Source organism: Mugil cephalus, chromosome 14 (assembly GCF_022458985.1).
Source record: "Mugil cephalus isolate CIBA_MC_2020 chromosome 14, CIBA_Mcephalus_1.1, whole genome shotgun sequence".
NCBI lineage: Eukaryota > Metazoa > Chordata > Actinopteri > Mugiliformes > Mugilidae > Mugil > Mugil cephalus.
The window spans coordinates 20,037,807-20,053,903 of NC_061783.1; positions in this window are offsets into that span (position 1 = coordinate 20,037,807).

Sequence of the window (16,097 nt, forward strand, 5' to 3'; positions counted from 1 at the left end):
CCGTACACGTGACCCCATCAGATATTTTTTGCCTCGCGTTCCAATATCGATCTTTTAATATTCAGCATCGGCCGATCCGAGTCCTGATCTGATGTCAAACGAGCTAAACTCTCGTCCCTGGAGGTTCCTAAAGTCTTTTCTCGTCTTCTCCCTGACGCGACTGGATTCATTCCGCTAAATATTTCTGTCTGTGTAAATGCGGTGGAGAATTTAGCTTCAGCTTCTGTCATGAGTAACGATCTCCTACTCACACCACACGACCACGTTGCGCAATCTATACATGTATCTTCATGTTCCAGACTGAAGTTCTCCCACGGAAGCAGATGTGTTTGAGTCATTTTGGGTCATTTCCACCTTCAGCCAAACAGAAAAATGAAAAGGTTTTAACTCTACGGGAACTTTATGGCAGAGATAAAAGAAATAACTACTAAAAAAAAAACGCCTGAATCAGACCTGATACTGATCCCAACAAACCTCGTTCAAAGGAGGAGAATATAGCCACAGGTTACTGATCAGCCACAACATTATGACCACGTACAGGTAAAAGTAAGTAACATTGGAGCTGTAGACATGCACCACCAGCCTGACGCACATTAACCATCAAACATAGTTTTAAAATTTTTTTTTTTTTTTAAAACCCTTAAATAAACCCTTTTATATGCCACCCACCCAGCAAATATGAGTCGAAAAGACGTCTAAATTTGGTTGAAAAGTGACCACAGCCCAATTTTCAACGACTATTTCTGGACTAAATCAAGACTATGACGGACCGACCAGATTTAGCCCAAAAACCAACGTCCAGATGACGTCTGGTGTTTGGTGAGATGTGTTTGTGACGGCGTTGGACATTTTTTCTTTAAGTAATATAAATTAAAAGTAGATTTTTGTGTTATTAGAGCCTCGGATATGTCAGGGTTTTTATTGCTTTTGTAAAACAAAAAAATCCCATTACAACCCATTGAAAAACTGCAAGCTGCACTCATTCTCTCTGTCCTTTAAGTAACAGAATAAAAGACGTATTTGAAAAACCCTCAGTTACACATACACAGGTCAATGCAGAGATCACTACAAACCCACTCATCCCATCATCTCTTTGTCTTATAAACATGGGGGAAACATTTCAACCACCACTAAGTTATCAAATGGAAAAGGACACTTGAACATATTGGGAGAAATTACCCAAACTACACTTGTTTTTATTTTGCAGCCGCTGACTGTGTCGGTGAAGCTACAACCGACCTTCACTGCAGCAGCAGCAGTTGCTGGATATTTCTGCTTTTAGCTTCATCTTCGTCTGGTCGAATGCGGCTTAGTCAGTTAAGATCAAGTGGTTGTACGTCCTGAAAACCTTCCACCAGTTCTACAGAAAACACGTCTCCCTGAATAATGCATCTAACTGCATCTGTGTCAGATACAGGAGCACTGTTTAGCACGGATGTGGCTAATTAAATCTCTGGGTGTGCGTCCGTGTGTCATCGTGTCGTGTCGTCGCTGTGAGCACAGAACTGTCATTAAATGTAACTCCGTGCACGGAGGAGCCAGATAAGACGGCGTTCGTTATGAAATAAAAAACATATGAGAGATAATGGGCTCCCATTATGAGGACGTTCTCTCCGCTCGTTGAATCCTGCTCCTCTGCGACGGTTCCAAAGAAAACAATGAAGCTAATAACCACATTTATCACATCTCTGCTTGCAATCAAGGTTCAGTTGTTGCATTTTTTCTTTTTTTTTTGGTCCCTCGAACACAACACAAAGATCTTATATCAATATTTCATCCATCACAGCTTGAGCTGGATGCGTAAGGATCTATGAGAAACGAAAAGGTTTAGAGTAATAAAATAAAAGCACACAAAGACAAAGCAAAAGACACATTTTCTGAAACGTCTTCCCTGATTTGACGCCGTCGGCCTCTCGGAGAGACACGACGAATGGCTTCATTCCGCACGACCCCGGAAAAGTGGAGCTTTGCTGCTTTTTCTGCACGCGAGCGTTTGATAATTAAAGCGAAGCCAGTGTAAAAGCAGACGAAGTGTGTCCCCGATTCACAAAACAACGATTCAAACTGAATCCAGCTGCTGCGAAGGCGTCGGCTCTGAAGATACAGACGACGTAAATAAATAGCTGGATGCAGACGGAGGCGACTCCGCAGGCCACAGATCTGTCAAAGCCTTGAAAGATGATCCAAGAAAAGCGTTTGTCTATCCATCTGAAGCACTTAGGTCTCCCCTCGTGCCTCCAAACCAGCTGTGACTCATCAGAGAGTGGACATGGGCCTTATCGCTCAGAGCAAATGTTTGCTGTTGCTCCTCATATCTGCGTTCACATATCTGTCAGATTGACGGACAGTTCGATTACGCTGCTGTAATGAGCTGCTACGAACCCAAATACGGAAGCCAGCATGTAAATGTGAATCCGTCCTGAATCTGGAAGAGGGAAATTATTCACGTCAGATGTTTCCCTCTGAAAATGAAAACACACAAACGGTCAATGTTTGAATCTGACGGGTGTAAAATAAAATAGACTTGTGTTCAGACGTTCACAGCTGGAGGAAGAAAGTTCTGTAGAATCTGGCGACCGTTTGTGGATGATTTTAACCACACAGTCCGGTAGTCTTAGAAGTGCTCGATAGAGGGGAAGAACTTTTATTTTTTTATTATTATTATTTTCTGTCTCAGAATCAGAGCACAGGAGTTTTAACTTGGTGTAACAGCGACACGTGACAGTAAATGAGACAAACAGCGACCGCAACAAATACAGGGAAGAGACGGCTGTTGCTGTGGATGGTGCATGCAGAAGTTGGGTTTGTGTTGTTCAGGTGTCTGGTGGTTCTGGTTCTGATGGACCTGTGTTGTGAACAGGGATGGTCCCCTGATGGGTCCCCCACTATCCTTCCAGCCCTAGTATTTATTTATTTATTCCTACATTTGTTTCATTTTTTTTATCATCCCCATAATCTGTCTGTTTTGTATTTTAAGATAAATTAGTTAATATAACTGAAATGTCAACGTGAAATCGTGTATAGTGTATTACTTTTATGTTCAAAATGATCAATCAATCAAGAGAAAAGTTATGTTCAACAAAAATATGCAAAATGTCTATGAGGTCTTGAATTGGATTTGATTTTGGGCTGGATTTGAGATTGTGCTGGATGGATGGATGGATGGATGGATGCATAACATTAAAGGTTTTCCCTGTGGGCAAATGTTTCAGTAGCAGCAGCAGAAATAAGTTGTGGGTTCGTACCTGGACTGTTCGTACACACACAGGTCACGAAGTCTCCTCATGGATCCGCGTTTGTGCCGTAAGAGGAGGAGACGCAGAGACCACGACTCTGGAGTGGACGCTGCTTTGAAAGATGGAGAAAGACAATTACGTTTGTCCGAACTGTTTCCATAGCAACATTCTCTCTGTGTCTCTTTCTGCCTTTTTTTTTTTTTTTTTGGGTGGGGGGGGGGGGGGGGGGGGGGGGTGCCAAGTAACCAGTCAGCTCCTCACTGTAATAACTGGGTGAAACCTTTTTCCCCCTGATGATGCATGAATCAAAGCAGACTAGGGTGGAAAGAGTGTAAGTGTGTGCACGAGTGTGCGTGCATGTATAAATATATGTATGTGTGCATGTGTGTGTGGGGAGGGGGGAAGGGGGGGGTGCGCTCCCATCTTGTCTTGACAAAGGAGAGATGAAAGCAGAGGGCTGAAAACTGTAAAGCCCATGTTCCTCATCTCTCTGGTCGAGTCTCTCACACACACACAGTCATTTTTCCACCCTCAGTCATCACAGATCTGCAGCAACAAGCCGACCCCCCCCCCCCCCCCCCCCCCCCCCCCACCCACTCCTGCCCTGGGCTGCATGTAATCTTGATGCGAGTCTGATTGGAAGGAGTTCACATCAGTCAGGAGTCAGGAGCGTAGCTTCATTTCACTCTCTGCAACAATATACACGTTTCCTTGGATTCAGACAGAGTCACATAATTATTAACACGGCGTGGGCGGAAAAGCGTGCTGTCTCCACAAATCAAATCCACGGAAAGGAAAAAAGAAAAAGTTTTTTTTTTTTTTATAACCTATATGTGTCTGTACCTGACAAAACTCCAGCTAATAACCCGTGTCCGCGGTCCAGCCGACTGAATCCTGGACACTTAGCAGCTGTCGTGTCGCTGCGAATGTATCGAATCCAGGAAAAAGGTTTGTTTTCTTAGAAAATCCTAAAGGAGACGTGCAGCGGGAAAGTTTGAGTAAAGATTTTGGAGCTTTTAGAGGTGCTTTATTGATTTAGTTTTGCACTTTCATAAAGTTTTGGTCCCTTGTAAACGCCATTAAAAAAACAAAAACAAAACAAAAAAAAAACAATAGTTGAAATCAATGCAGCACAGACCAGACACACTGACTTTACTTTTTAAAAGCCCACTTCTTCCAAACATCATGTTTGTTATGAACCCTTCTGCTGCCAAACCAGCCCCGCTGGCATTATCTGTTTTTTTATTTATTTATTTTTATTATTTTTATTTTTTCTGTGTGTGGAAATCTGTCCCTGAGCCACAGACGGCATTATACAGCTGTTGTCTCAGGTTGAGTGGCAGAATAAAATAAAAGTAAATAAAATCCGGCTCTTAAGGCATTTGAATGTTGTAAAGGAGATTTTAAAACAAACATTTAACCGACGAGAGATGTAAATGAAATAAAGTCCAACTTTGAATAAATAAATAAATTCTTATTCCCTCGTGGACCAGCAGGGGGCAGTGCCGGCCCGGCTCAGGTCCAGCGGACACCAACAGAGTGTGTGACAGCAGTGAGGAGGCAGCAGAGGGTGGAAGGGAAAAATAAAATAAATAAATAAAAAATGTGTGCGAGGAGCCACTCCCTGCACATTACACCCAAGATGGGAAGCGCAGTTTTCATTTTCCCTCCGTCAGCTCTCAGAGCAGCCGGCGTTGGTTTGGGACGCGCGTCAGCGTGAGAGTGGGAGGTGGATTTTTAGGAGGTCGGGGATATCTTTGTGGTTTTAACGGAGCCTCAACGCGCTGGCAGTGTTTCCTTATACAAATCACACATGCACGCACACTTGTGCGTCCTCCAGAAACCTCCCCCCCCCCACCTTCTGTCTTCTGCGATAAAGATGTGATGCTGACACACTCCGTGGTCCCGTGCAGATGACGAACACAGAGCTCGATGTTTGTTTTGCATTTGTGCGTGAGTGTGTGTTGCCTGTTTGCATGCACATAGTTTCATATGTGTGTGTGTGTGTTTCTGCAGGGCGAGGCCTGATGTCAGGAGCAGCTGTCGATTCGTCCCAACAGCCTCTCACTTCCACATTTTGATCTCTTCGCCTCGTCCTTTTATCTCCCCGTTTCGCCTCCTCCTCCTCCTCCTCCTCCTCCTCCTCCTCTTCTTCTTCTTCTTCTTCTTTTCTGTTTTTTACCAACACTCTTGCTTCCTGCTCTCCTCCCGTCTCCTCCGCTTTCATGTCGCAGCCTCATTTTATTTTCAGGTTTGCAGTTTCCTTTACGACGCTTCTTCTTTCTCCTTTTTTTTTCTTTCTTTCATGTGTCCCCTCAGTCCTCTCCTCGTCCCCCCCCCCTCTGTCCTTCCCGCCATTATTTCCACATCCTCCTCCTCATTTCTGTTTATCTTCCCTCCCTGTCCTCGCGCGTACTCTTACATCCATTTACCCCCCGAACATTCGTGCGTTCGTCCTTTCATCTCCTTGTTTGCGTCCGCGTCCCCTCTCTCCGGTCCTCATCTCCCGTCTCCTTCCGTCCTTCATCCCGCCACATTTCACCGCCGTCCACCTTTTCGCTCCGGCTCTTTCGCGCCGTGTTCATCCTCCAAAATTCGATCAATGACATCCCCCTTCTTCTTCTTCTCTTTCACCTTCTGTCTCCGCTCGCGCTCCTCCGTCCCCCTTTTTCCCTCCATCTCTCGCTCTTTCTCCCCTTCAGCTCTCAGGAAATGAGATTCCGGCTTATTGGCTTATTTCCACGTGTCCCCGGTTTGACCTTTGCTTGTCTATGTCTCCGCACACACACTCGCCCACACACACCTCCGTCATCCCCTCCCACGCGCCCGAACGACAACTCGAGACGTCCAGCTCGCACACACACACACACACACACACACACACGCACACACTCCCAGACGCTCCACTTTTCCACCCACATTCACACACATGCTCCACTTCATTCCGCTGCATTGTTTCACCTCACAAATCACTCTCAATTGGCTCCAGCCAGAGGAACACACAACCTCTCTTAACCGTTTTAATAACGCCATTAATCATCCCGCGTTTGACTTTGCGTTGGCACACACAAGTGGCCCCGAAAGTGGGTTACGGTTTGAGGGGGCCCCCAGGCTCTACGGCAGGGTCCCCCCCCCCCCCCCGAAAAGCTCTGCATTAATTGCTCTTTCATGTCACGGCCTCGTATGAATCACGACGCGCGGTGACGGGCGGAGACTTAAAGTTGTTTAGAGTTTTAGAGATTAAAAAGTTCAGTCATGAGCTTTATGACTTTTTTTTTTTTTTTAAAAAATCCACAATTAGACACATAGTCTGTTGACCAAAACACCGATTTACAGAACGATCAGGCATAACATTACGACCGCCTTCCTAATATCGTGCAGGTCTCCCTCGTGTCTCTAAAACAGCTGTGACGGTTGTGACACAACCTCGTTAGTGTCTTTTATTCTACCCGTGCACGGCACTTTGTTTTGGCTGGAGCTGATTCCTGCCGTAACGTGTCGCTCTATTCTCACCGCTTTTTTTTTCCAGTAACAAGTAATCTAACGCGTTCCTATTTCCAAACCAGAGAGATAAGTGAGCGTTTTTTTTTTTATTTTTAGGTGGAAATGTACAGCCGCTGCAGTGAGTCGTGGTTGGAGGAGCAGCAGCTTTGGAGGCAGAAGGGTCAGAGGTTCACCTCCCACCAAAAAAAAATAAATAAATAAAAAAGTCTGGGAGTCAAGACTTTGGAGCACAACCAGTGAGTTGGGGAAAGTTGGAGAAGTTGGTCGGGTACTATGCTGTGGAAGAAATGCTGCATTTTTGATAAAAATGGACTTGTAATCCAACTTGGTTACTTTTAAAATCCAGTAATCAGTAATCAGATTACTTGAGAAGTTGAGTTGAGTCTTCTTTCTTAAGAATAATCCCTTTTCCACCTTAACACATTTACTTTACATAGTTTCTCTTGTCTTACATTCTTCTATTTTTTAGTATCTTATCTTATCTTATCTTATCTTATCTTATCTTATCTTATCTTATCTTATCTTATCTTATCTTATCTTATCTTATCTTATCTTATCTTCCATCTTCTATCTCCATCAAGGAGTGTCATTGCTATGTGGTGAATACCACATGAATGAATACCAGGTCTTCTCTGGTTTTAATGTTGTGGCTGATCGGTGTATAAACTAATTTGATCAAGTTTGTGTGATAATTTTTCATTTTTCATGTCTTCTGCTCTGTGATGTTTGTCTGAGACTCGTGCTTCTTCCTTGATTCGTACCTGTTTTATTTCGTTTTATTTTGCGTGCATCACCTTTCATCTCGTCTGCAGCATCTTTAGTTTCCTGTTTGCAAGTTTTCTTAAATACATTTTGTTTCCTACTCTTGTCTCATCCCTCTGTGTCCTGCGTTCTGGTTCGGCGCTCTTCTCGTACGCGATAATCATCTGGTTGGTTCAATTTTTTCAAGTTTTTCATTCACATTTTATTCATATCGCTAACACAAATTAGCTCAAGGCGTTTTTACAAAACCTGTTTCAAAGAGGTCGTGACACGACAACAAGCCAGTAGTCGTTTTCAGGACATTTCCTGGTGGCCGCGCCGACCGTGTCGACCTTCGTTGTCGGTCGTTCTTTAAAGAGACGGGGAGCATAAACTGCTTTGGTTGAGCCGGCGGCTGCATAAATGGCCAGTATAAGATGAATAGAGAGGGGTTTTTTTGTGCACAAATCCATGCAAAATTACTCTAATGGGGTCCCTGAATAAAAAAGACCGGGAAATTAGTATAATTGGTGCACTTCACGAGAAATCACAGCAAGTCTGACCCCGTATTGTAGAAATTACATTCAAATTTCTATACTACAAATCTGCAACCTTGATATTTTTATAATAAATGCATTAAAGAAACAACTTAGCTAATATAACCGAGCATTTACAGACAATAAAACACGCTGAACCAACACGAAACCCTTTCTGTATCACGTGACGCGTTGGTTTTGAGGTGATAAACACTAAACTAAAACCACATTATTTCACTCTCTTTAATCACAGGGTTTGTCTCGTTGCCTCAAACTATAGCCACATGTGTGAGTCTGGGGTGAAATGTACAGTAGATAAAAAAAAAAGAGCTTCTTACTCTCAATCAAATACATCAATAAAGCTATTATATTTCCTTACGTACTCTATTGCGTTATATAAAAGTCATTTCTACATAACAGGGTTTGACGAGTTGATCTTCCTCCAAACTGTACAAAACAAATTGAGAAAACTTCCAAGCTCTTGTGAAAGTCATTAAGCTTTCACCACAAGAATTTACACTCTCATAACCTATAATTTGATTCCTTCTAATGTGTCTCTGGTTTCACTTATGGTAATTATTGTTCCACTGAGAAGATATTAAAGTGTAAACCGGTTTATGTTTGGTTGCGCTTGGCCTTGACTGACAGCTGTGGTGGGCTCTCGAACCAGACTCAATCCCCGTCCCACCACTTTGAGTCTTCAGGCTCCGCGCTGACAAGAAAACACTCGGAGAGGGTCAAGGCGGCGATGAGTTTCAGAAAATGTGTCTCCGGAGACCTCTCATGGGAACATCACAGTGTCTGTTTCAGATTAATAGCGTGGTGGTGAGGAAAGCGCCTTGTTTCATCAGTCGTAATTAATGTCAGATTACTGGCAGCCACTTTAGTTTCCAGAAAACACAGCAGTACTGGTAGCTAGCATGAGCAGTGATCCATGTATACAGGTTTACTTGACTTGTAGTACAGGAATAAAGATGCCTTCAAATGGAAAACGTGAGCTTGTGGTTGCGACAACACTGCAAGGAAACTGTTGGTGTGTAATACCCAGGCTCCATGTATGTTTTGGTTATTAGATTTTCTCTTCAGAAAAGGACATTAAAAAGCGAAAAAATAAATAAATAATAATTCGCGGTTATTTGATTTTCAGTTTAAAATTTAAAAATTAATATTGGAATTCAAAAATTTCTTTTATCAAGGTCGAGAATGGATAAACAAAACCTTAAAAAACGGTCTATTTTAATTTTCTGTTTCTAAAAAATAAAATCGTTTGAAGACAGAAACAAAAAAAGCGACCGTTTTTTTTTTTCGTATTACGCAACCGGAAGTTGCCGGTTTCAAAGTAAGAGCACGTATGAGGACTGAACTGTGTTTCTGGTCAGAGCGCCCAAATACATGACTTCTACCTATGGTTTCTCCAGCTAAAATATCTCTGGAACCTTATTCTGACGTGATTTTTGAGATGGCAAAACAAGCTTGTCATTTGCAGAAATCTCTGCACGCATATCAGATGTTAGCTAGTAGTTAACTATTCCCTGATTATATGTAGTTATTTTTAATTTTCAACTGAAATATGCCGCTTGGTTTTTCTCAAGTCATGTCGTCTTCCCTAAGAAAAACAACTTAACGATTCATGTCCATCAACTTCTGTTATACAGAGCCGTCCTCATACGTGCTCTTACTTTTAAAACAATAACTTCCTGTCGCACAATATAAAAAAAAGTGGCGTTTTTTGTTTGTTTCTTACTGTCTTCTAATGATTTAATTTTGTGTTTTTAGAAACAGAAGCTGGTTTTTAAATTTTGTTTATCCAACCTCGACCCCAATAAAAAAAGAAATACCTCGAATTTCAATTTTAAGGTAAGATTTTTAACATGAAAATCAAATAATTGCTTGTTTTTTGTTTTTTAACATCCTTTTCCGAATGACTAAAACACACATTGACCCTAGTACTACTACTACTTTATAAAAGCATTGACCAGCCCGTCCTCCTTTAGTGCTCCCTGCTTCTTGACTGTGTCAGCCCCCAACAACAACAGCCTCATCCAGACCACACATAAAGCTGCTAAAATCGTTGGACTCCACACCCCCAACCTCTCAGACCTCAATAGCACAGCCACCGAACGCAGCGTGCACTTGATCCCAGCCACCCCCTTAATCCATATTTTGTACTGCTTCCTTCTGGTGACTGCTACAGGTCAATAAGCTGGAAAAAAGTTAAATCTAGCAAAAGTTTCATTCCAAATGCAATAACACAACTGAACAAATCAAGAAAAACACTGTAATATTTATCTATGTCTGTGGTGACACCGACTGCAAGAGCTGTGACTGGTCCGCTTGGTACTAGTGCGTTTCCGCTTTAGTATTTCCAGTAGCTTCTCCATCTTCACAATTTTTAGATGTTATTGCTCTGGATCAATAAAGATGGAAGCTAACTGAAGACATTCAGAGATACAAACATTCGTACGACTCGTCTTTGGCGAAATTCAGGTGGAAGTTTCAGTCGGCATTGTTTAAAGAGAAGCAGGAAGTAGAAACAAAAATAAACCCGACTGGCAAAAAAGACACACAGTGCCCTCTAGTGTTTGGGTGGAGTTTTTACAGGGTGACCCAGTCTCCAGTATAAGTCTCCAGCTCACACTGGCGTAGGCTACGTACTTAGGTTATGCCAAGGGTCAACACAGATTTAGGTGCCACTGACTTTTTAATGAGCTTAGCCCCCTTAGCTTTGTTGCTATGGCGACGCTACACGTGACATCACGTCAGTTTGTCACCTGGATGGATGGAAGTGAACCTTCAAAATTCCTAAAAACAGTCAAAAGTTTGACTGTACTTCACCTCAAAAGATGCAAACTCTGCAACCAGCAACAAGTGTTCAAATTTATTTCTTGGTCTTAGTTGTATTTATATAATTTTAATTAATATTTGGTTCAAATTGCACTTCACAAAATGCCTTAAAAATGAAAAGCCACTGTTTTTGTATGTTTTCATTCTTTAAACATCGTCACCGTTTCAAAAGTTTACTAGTTTGGCATCGGTATCAGATAAAACCTTAACCCATCCCTATGTTTTAATGCAAATAAGTACATTGAATGTGCTTACATTTAATGAACTGCACTATTACAAGATTTCTTAATAATAATTAGTGCGATTTCTGTTTAGGAACCCTTGGAATAACAATTTTTTGGCAAAATTGCAGTTAATTTTATCAGTGTAAATTTTTAAACTAAGCCAGATTAGACCCTCTGATGGGCCGCGTTTGGCCCACGGACCGTTTGTTTGACACCTGTGTTAGCAGTTTAGCAAGCAAATGGCCATATAACTTGTATAATCGTGGAAAAAGGCAAAGGCACAAGGAAAGGCTGAGGCTGTTGGAATATCAACTTCTTCCTCAAACGTGAAGAAACTTTTCTACAGTTAAATTTCAGGATATGAACCATCCACCTCCACCATTTCTAAAAATGTCAGTGAACACGCTGCAACTCATGAACTCAACAGAAGTTTAGGACTACTGTATGATTACTGTATTCAGAGCTCGCAGCTCCATGTGAAGGTCAGTCGCAGTGGAAAGACTCACTGAACATCATCATCTTTTGGACAACTTATAATTTCATCCTCTGATCATCTCCCGCTTGCAAAATTGGTGAAATTAGGCATCTTTTTTCTTGACAGGTAAATACATAGCGCTCAAATTGCAGGAATGAAAAAAGCATCTGTGGGATGTAAATAATGAAACCTGCTGTTTGTTAGTTTTTGGATTTTGGGCATTTTGCATCGCTGTGTGTTACAGACTTGTGGGATTTATATGGAAGAGGAAATTCACCATTAGCCTGCCACGCTCCTCGTGTCGTGATGCAGGGACTTCAGAGCCAGAGTTTATGACTCAGTCCAATTATGACATCTATTCACAGTCTGCTATTCTTTGAACCTTCTTGGTGATAAAAAAAACAAACAACAACAACAACAAAAAAAACAAACAAAAACAAATAAGAAACTCTTCTGCAAGCAGTTGTAAAATAAGCAGAAAGAAACACTTTTCAACATAAAATATTTAAACCCATCTTGTGACAATTCATTCATGTGGATGTCACATGAAGCACCCACCTAGACCAGACCAGACACCCCAACCCCATAGTAATGATGCTCCTCGATGGCAGCAGGATGCAGCTTGAATATCGCAATAATGCATCGTATCGTGACTCAAGTATCGTGATACGTATTGTATCGTGAAGTCCTTGCCCGCCCCAGGTAAACACACCCTTATGTGTCTTGTAAACCTAAAACAAAAGCAGTGTGATTCAAATCATAGTTTCATAAAGAATACAAGGCAATGTATTTATTTTAAACCCCGAAATATATGGAGTTAGAGGCCTCATTTACTATATAGCCAGAGACACAATCATACAAAATATTTGAAAAAGTCATTTCAAACACTAAAAAATACCTTAAATAATTAAAATGATTGTTTAACTATTAAGAACTACTATAAAATGAAAACTAGCATCTTAATTCTGACCCTGTTCTCTCCTCTTCTGTCCTCCTCGTCATAAACACCTCATATTCTGTGTTGTGGTTTAACCTGAGGTGTTTCACAAGGTTTGTTGCGTTGCCACGACTCAGTAGTTTAGTTACTTTCCACTGTATCCCTACACTACCTCAAACGATATTTTGATTCGAGAATCGATTTTAGAGCATAAAGAGCTGGTATCGGAAGTATCGTCCATTCTCTGATGAGTTACAACTGTTATCAACAAGGTGGTCATAATGTTATGCCTGATCGGTGTACGTGGAGGGAAGAATGATGCCGCAAAAAATTGCAATAACACAATAAATGGAGAAAAGTTTTAATCACGAAAAGAGATCACATTTCACCACACGACTGATGACTAATTGAACTTATTGTCACTGAGTGGAGTCAGTGTGTGTCTGAATGGAGCCTTTGTGACTCACAGCGTTATTCTCTTCAACTTCATAATTCTCTCTCTCTTTTTTTTTCCTTCTCTCCCTCCTTTTTTCATTTTTCTCTTCATATCTGGGTCCCTCTGTCTCTCCCGTCTCATTTTCTCAATTTCATTGTCTCTCTTCGGCGCTCGTTCGTTCCTCTCCTGTGGCGATCTGTCCCCTCCAACTTCCTCAAGGAAAATGGAAATTTGAATCCGTTCAATTAACCCATCAGCCCACTTTCATCTCACCCTCCCTCCCTCCTCTGGCTTTTTTTTTTTTTTTTTGTCTTTCTTTCTTCTCTCTGCTTGACTTCTTACCCCTGAAATAGTGTCTCGCTATCAGGTAGTCCAGCCGCACAATACTATCATAATAGTTCAATCACCTGCCACTGAAATGGTTTTGACAGTAATTGATGCCTTATCCAGATCGGGCGGGTGGGGGGGTGATGGGTGGGGGTGGGGGCAGCACAGGCTTTGTTTGCCACATGCAGTTGCACCATTAGGGAGTACCACTTCTGTATTTCAACTCATGAATACTTGAAATCAGACTAAATTTGAGGAAAACAACCGTAAAAGGTCTCTGTTTTCCTGATGTGGGTGGTCCTCCAGCGCCGGCTCATTTGATTGTTCTCTCTTGTTTTGCTCCTGAATTAATGGGACGCTGGAGGACGAGCGTCCACTAATCGGAAAAAGACCCGATCACTCTCTAATGTCTGGTTTTCTTTATTTAAAAATAGCTCTACCTGCATCTCATCCCTGCCTCCCGCTCCGCTCGCTTGCCTTTCATCCGTCATATGTGATCGCTCAGGGTTCAGAGAACGTCTGTGCTCTGTAAGACGAAAAATAGATGTGGCATTTTTTATATCATACATTATTATATATATCTGTAGAGTAGATTTCGACCAGAAATACGACGGCCCTCATCAGTGTCGTTATCTGTGGCCGTGAGTGACTCAGAGTCTGGATTCTGTATTCTTTGCACTGACAAGAGCGTCTCAAAACTCAAATGTAAGAATGATCTTGTGCTCCCGTCCAGGATAAACAGACGTCTTATCTAATCTGATCGTCTGTGTCCGGCGAAAGACAAAAAAAAAAAAAAAAAGTTCCCTTCTGCTTTTTGATTCAGTTCGCATTGTTGTGCAGCAGCGACTAGCAGTCACCTGGAGGAAAAGAGCATCACCTCCGCGTTCTCAGACTGTCAGAAATAGACAGGTATTAATGGGGGAGAGTATATTTACTCGGCAAACAATGAAAAAACACAGCAGAATGGCACTTAAAATTATCTCCGGGGCTCCGGTGCTTGAGACTCAGTGGAGCTTATTTTAAGGGCTACACCTAGACAACAACCTATTATGCAAGCAAAAGGTAAGATATAAGGCATGCATAGAGTGTTCCAGAGCAGCAGTGAGTCATTTGTTTGAGTTGCTCCAAATTAAAACTTTCTGGAGATGCAGCGAGGTCACTTCTATATAGAGAATGGGCTGTATGTTAAAGGAATAAGGTTTTATTCTCTGCTGACCATGTGATGAGACAAAACCACACAATATATCCCACGTCCATTTCATATTTCTATGTTATTTACATGCCCTATGTTTGTAGGTACACTTGTACCCTTGTGCCTCCAAAACAGTTGTTCTCATCAGAGAATGGTCTGGATACAGGATGTTGTTATTGGGGGCATTTTGGTCCAAGGGGAGGGGCCATTATGGTGGATCATCCCACAGATACTTGATCAGTTTGGGATCTAGTGAAATTGGAGGCCAGGTCGACACCATTCACTGTCTATACTATGGACAAACCCATCGTGACGTCACCCATTGGATCCTGAACCTCAATAATGAAGCCCGAAGTGGGCGGAGCCCGAGGCCGCCATGTTGGATGAGCTTTGCACTCGAGACTCCAAATGTGGACGTGGACGATCGTTTTGGGGCGGAGCTTAAAGCAGCCTGGACATTGAGACCCGCCCATCCAACTCTCGTCCACTCTCTGTTTTAGCTCAGGCTACCACCTGTCACTCAAAGTGGGAACGCCCTTAATTATGCAGAATTTTAAACTTAAAAATAAAAAAATAAACTAATGAGCTAGAAAGAAAACACCCATGGCTTTTTAACATGGGGGTCTATGGGGATTTGATCCCTTTTGAAGCCTAAAGTGGCCACTTGATGAACTGCAGTTTTTTTTTGCACTTCATTGCTCAGACCCAGAAATTGCTGCCTGGTCAAGACCTTGTGCTGTTCTTCATGTTTCTTTGTTTGTTTTTTGAGTTGTTCCTAGAACGTTTTTGCGTGTGTTTTTGTGTTATTTTACGTCTCTTCTCATGAACTTCTTCTCAAACTAAACCTCCAATCAGAGCAATCATCGTGCATTGATTTGACTGACAAGCTGTCAGCTCTCAAGGGTTTTTACTTGTACCAAAAGTGTAAGACACAGCACCCAAAACTAGAATCACCCACAGCCCGACGCCAGCAAACGACTGTTGTCCTGGTGTGTTATTGTCTTAAAGAGTCTTTTTGGACGTTTCCTGCATGCTGCTGCTGATTGCTCTCCAAATCGCACAGCACTGACCATTTCACGTCTGTCCTCCCTCTTGAAACATATTTCATCTGCCAAACACCGAGCTGAAACTGCCAGCAGTGTAGCGAGATAGCTACATTATCTAAATCCTCCCACAGATTTTTTTGGATTGGCGATGCATCGTTGCGGCCGCCGTGCGTATTAAATGTACATTTCGTCCGTCCGAGCCAAGTTGTCTCCGAGCTCCAAACCTGCTCAGCCACTGCAAACATTTCGGCGGCGAGTGACTCGTCCAGCAGACTGACACATAATTGCCAAAGAGACCCGTGTGTCCCCACAGCTATCAGGCTGCACCTTAACGGGCCTGAAACAGACACCGTTAACCAACCAGAGCGCGGCACGCTGGACACAGGCTGGAAATGTTCCATTATGTTCACTCACCTTTTTCACTGTCTCAATCCATTTCATTAAAGTCAAACTCTGACAAAGTCACCAATCTATCCATCTATCCACTGAGCTATCGGGCTTGACAAAATTACATTTTATTCCTATATAACCTCTGGGTTGAACCGAGTATAACAGACTGATAATAAGAGGCAAAATCAGAGCAAGGACTTGCCCTTTAA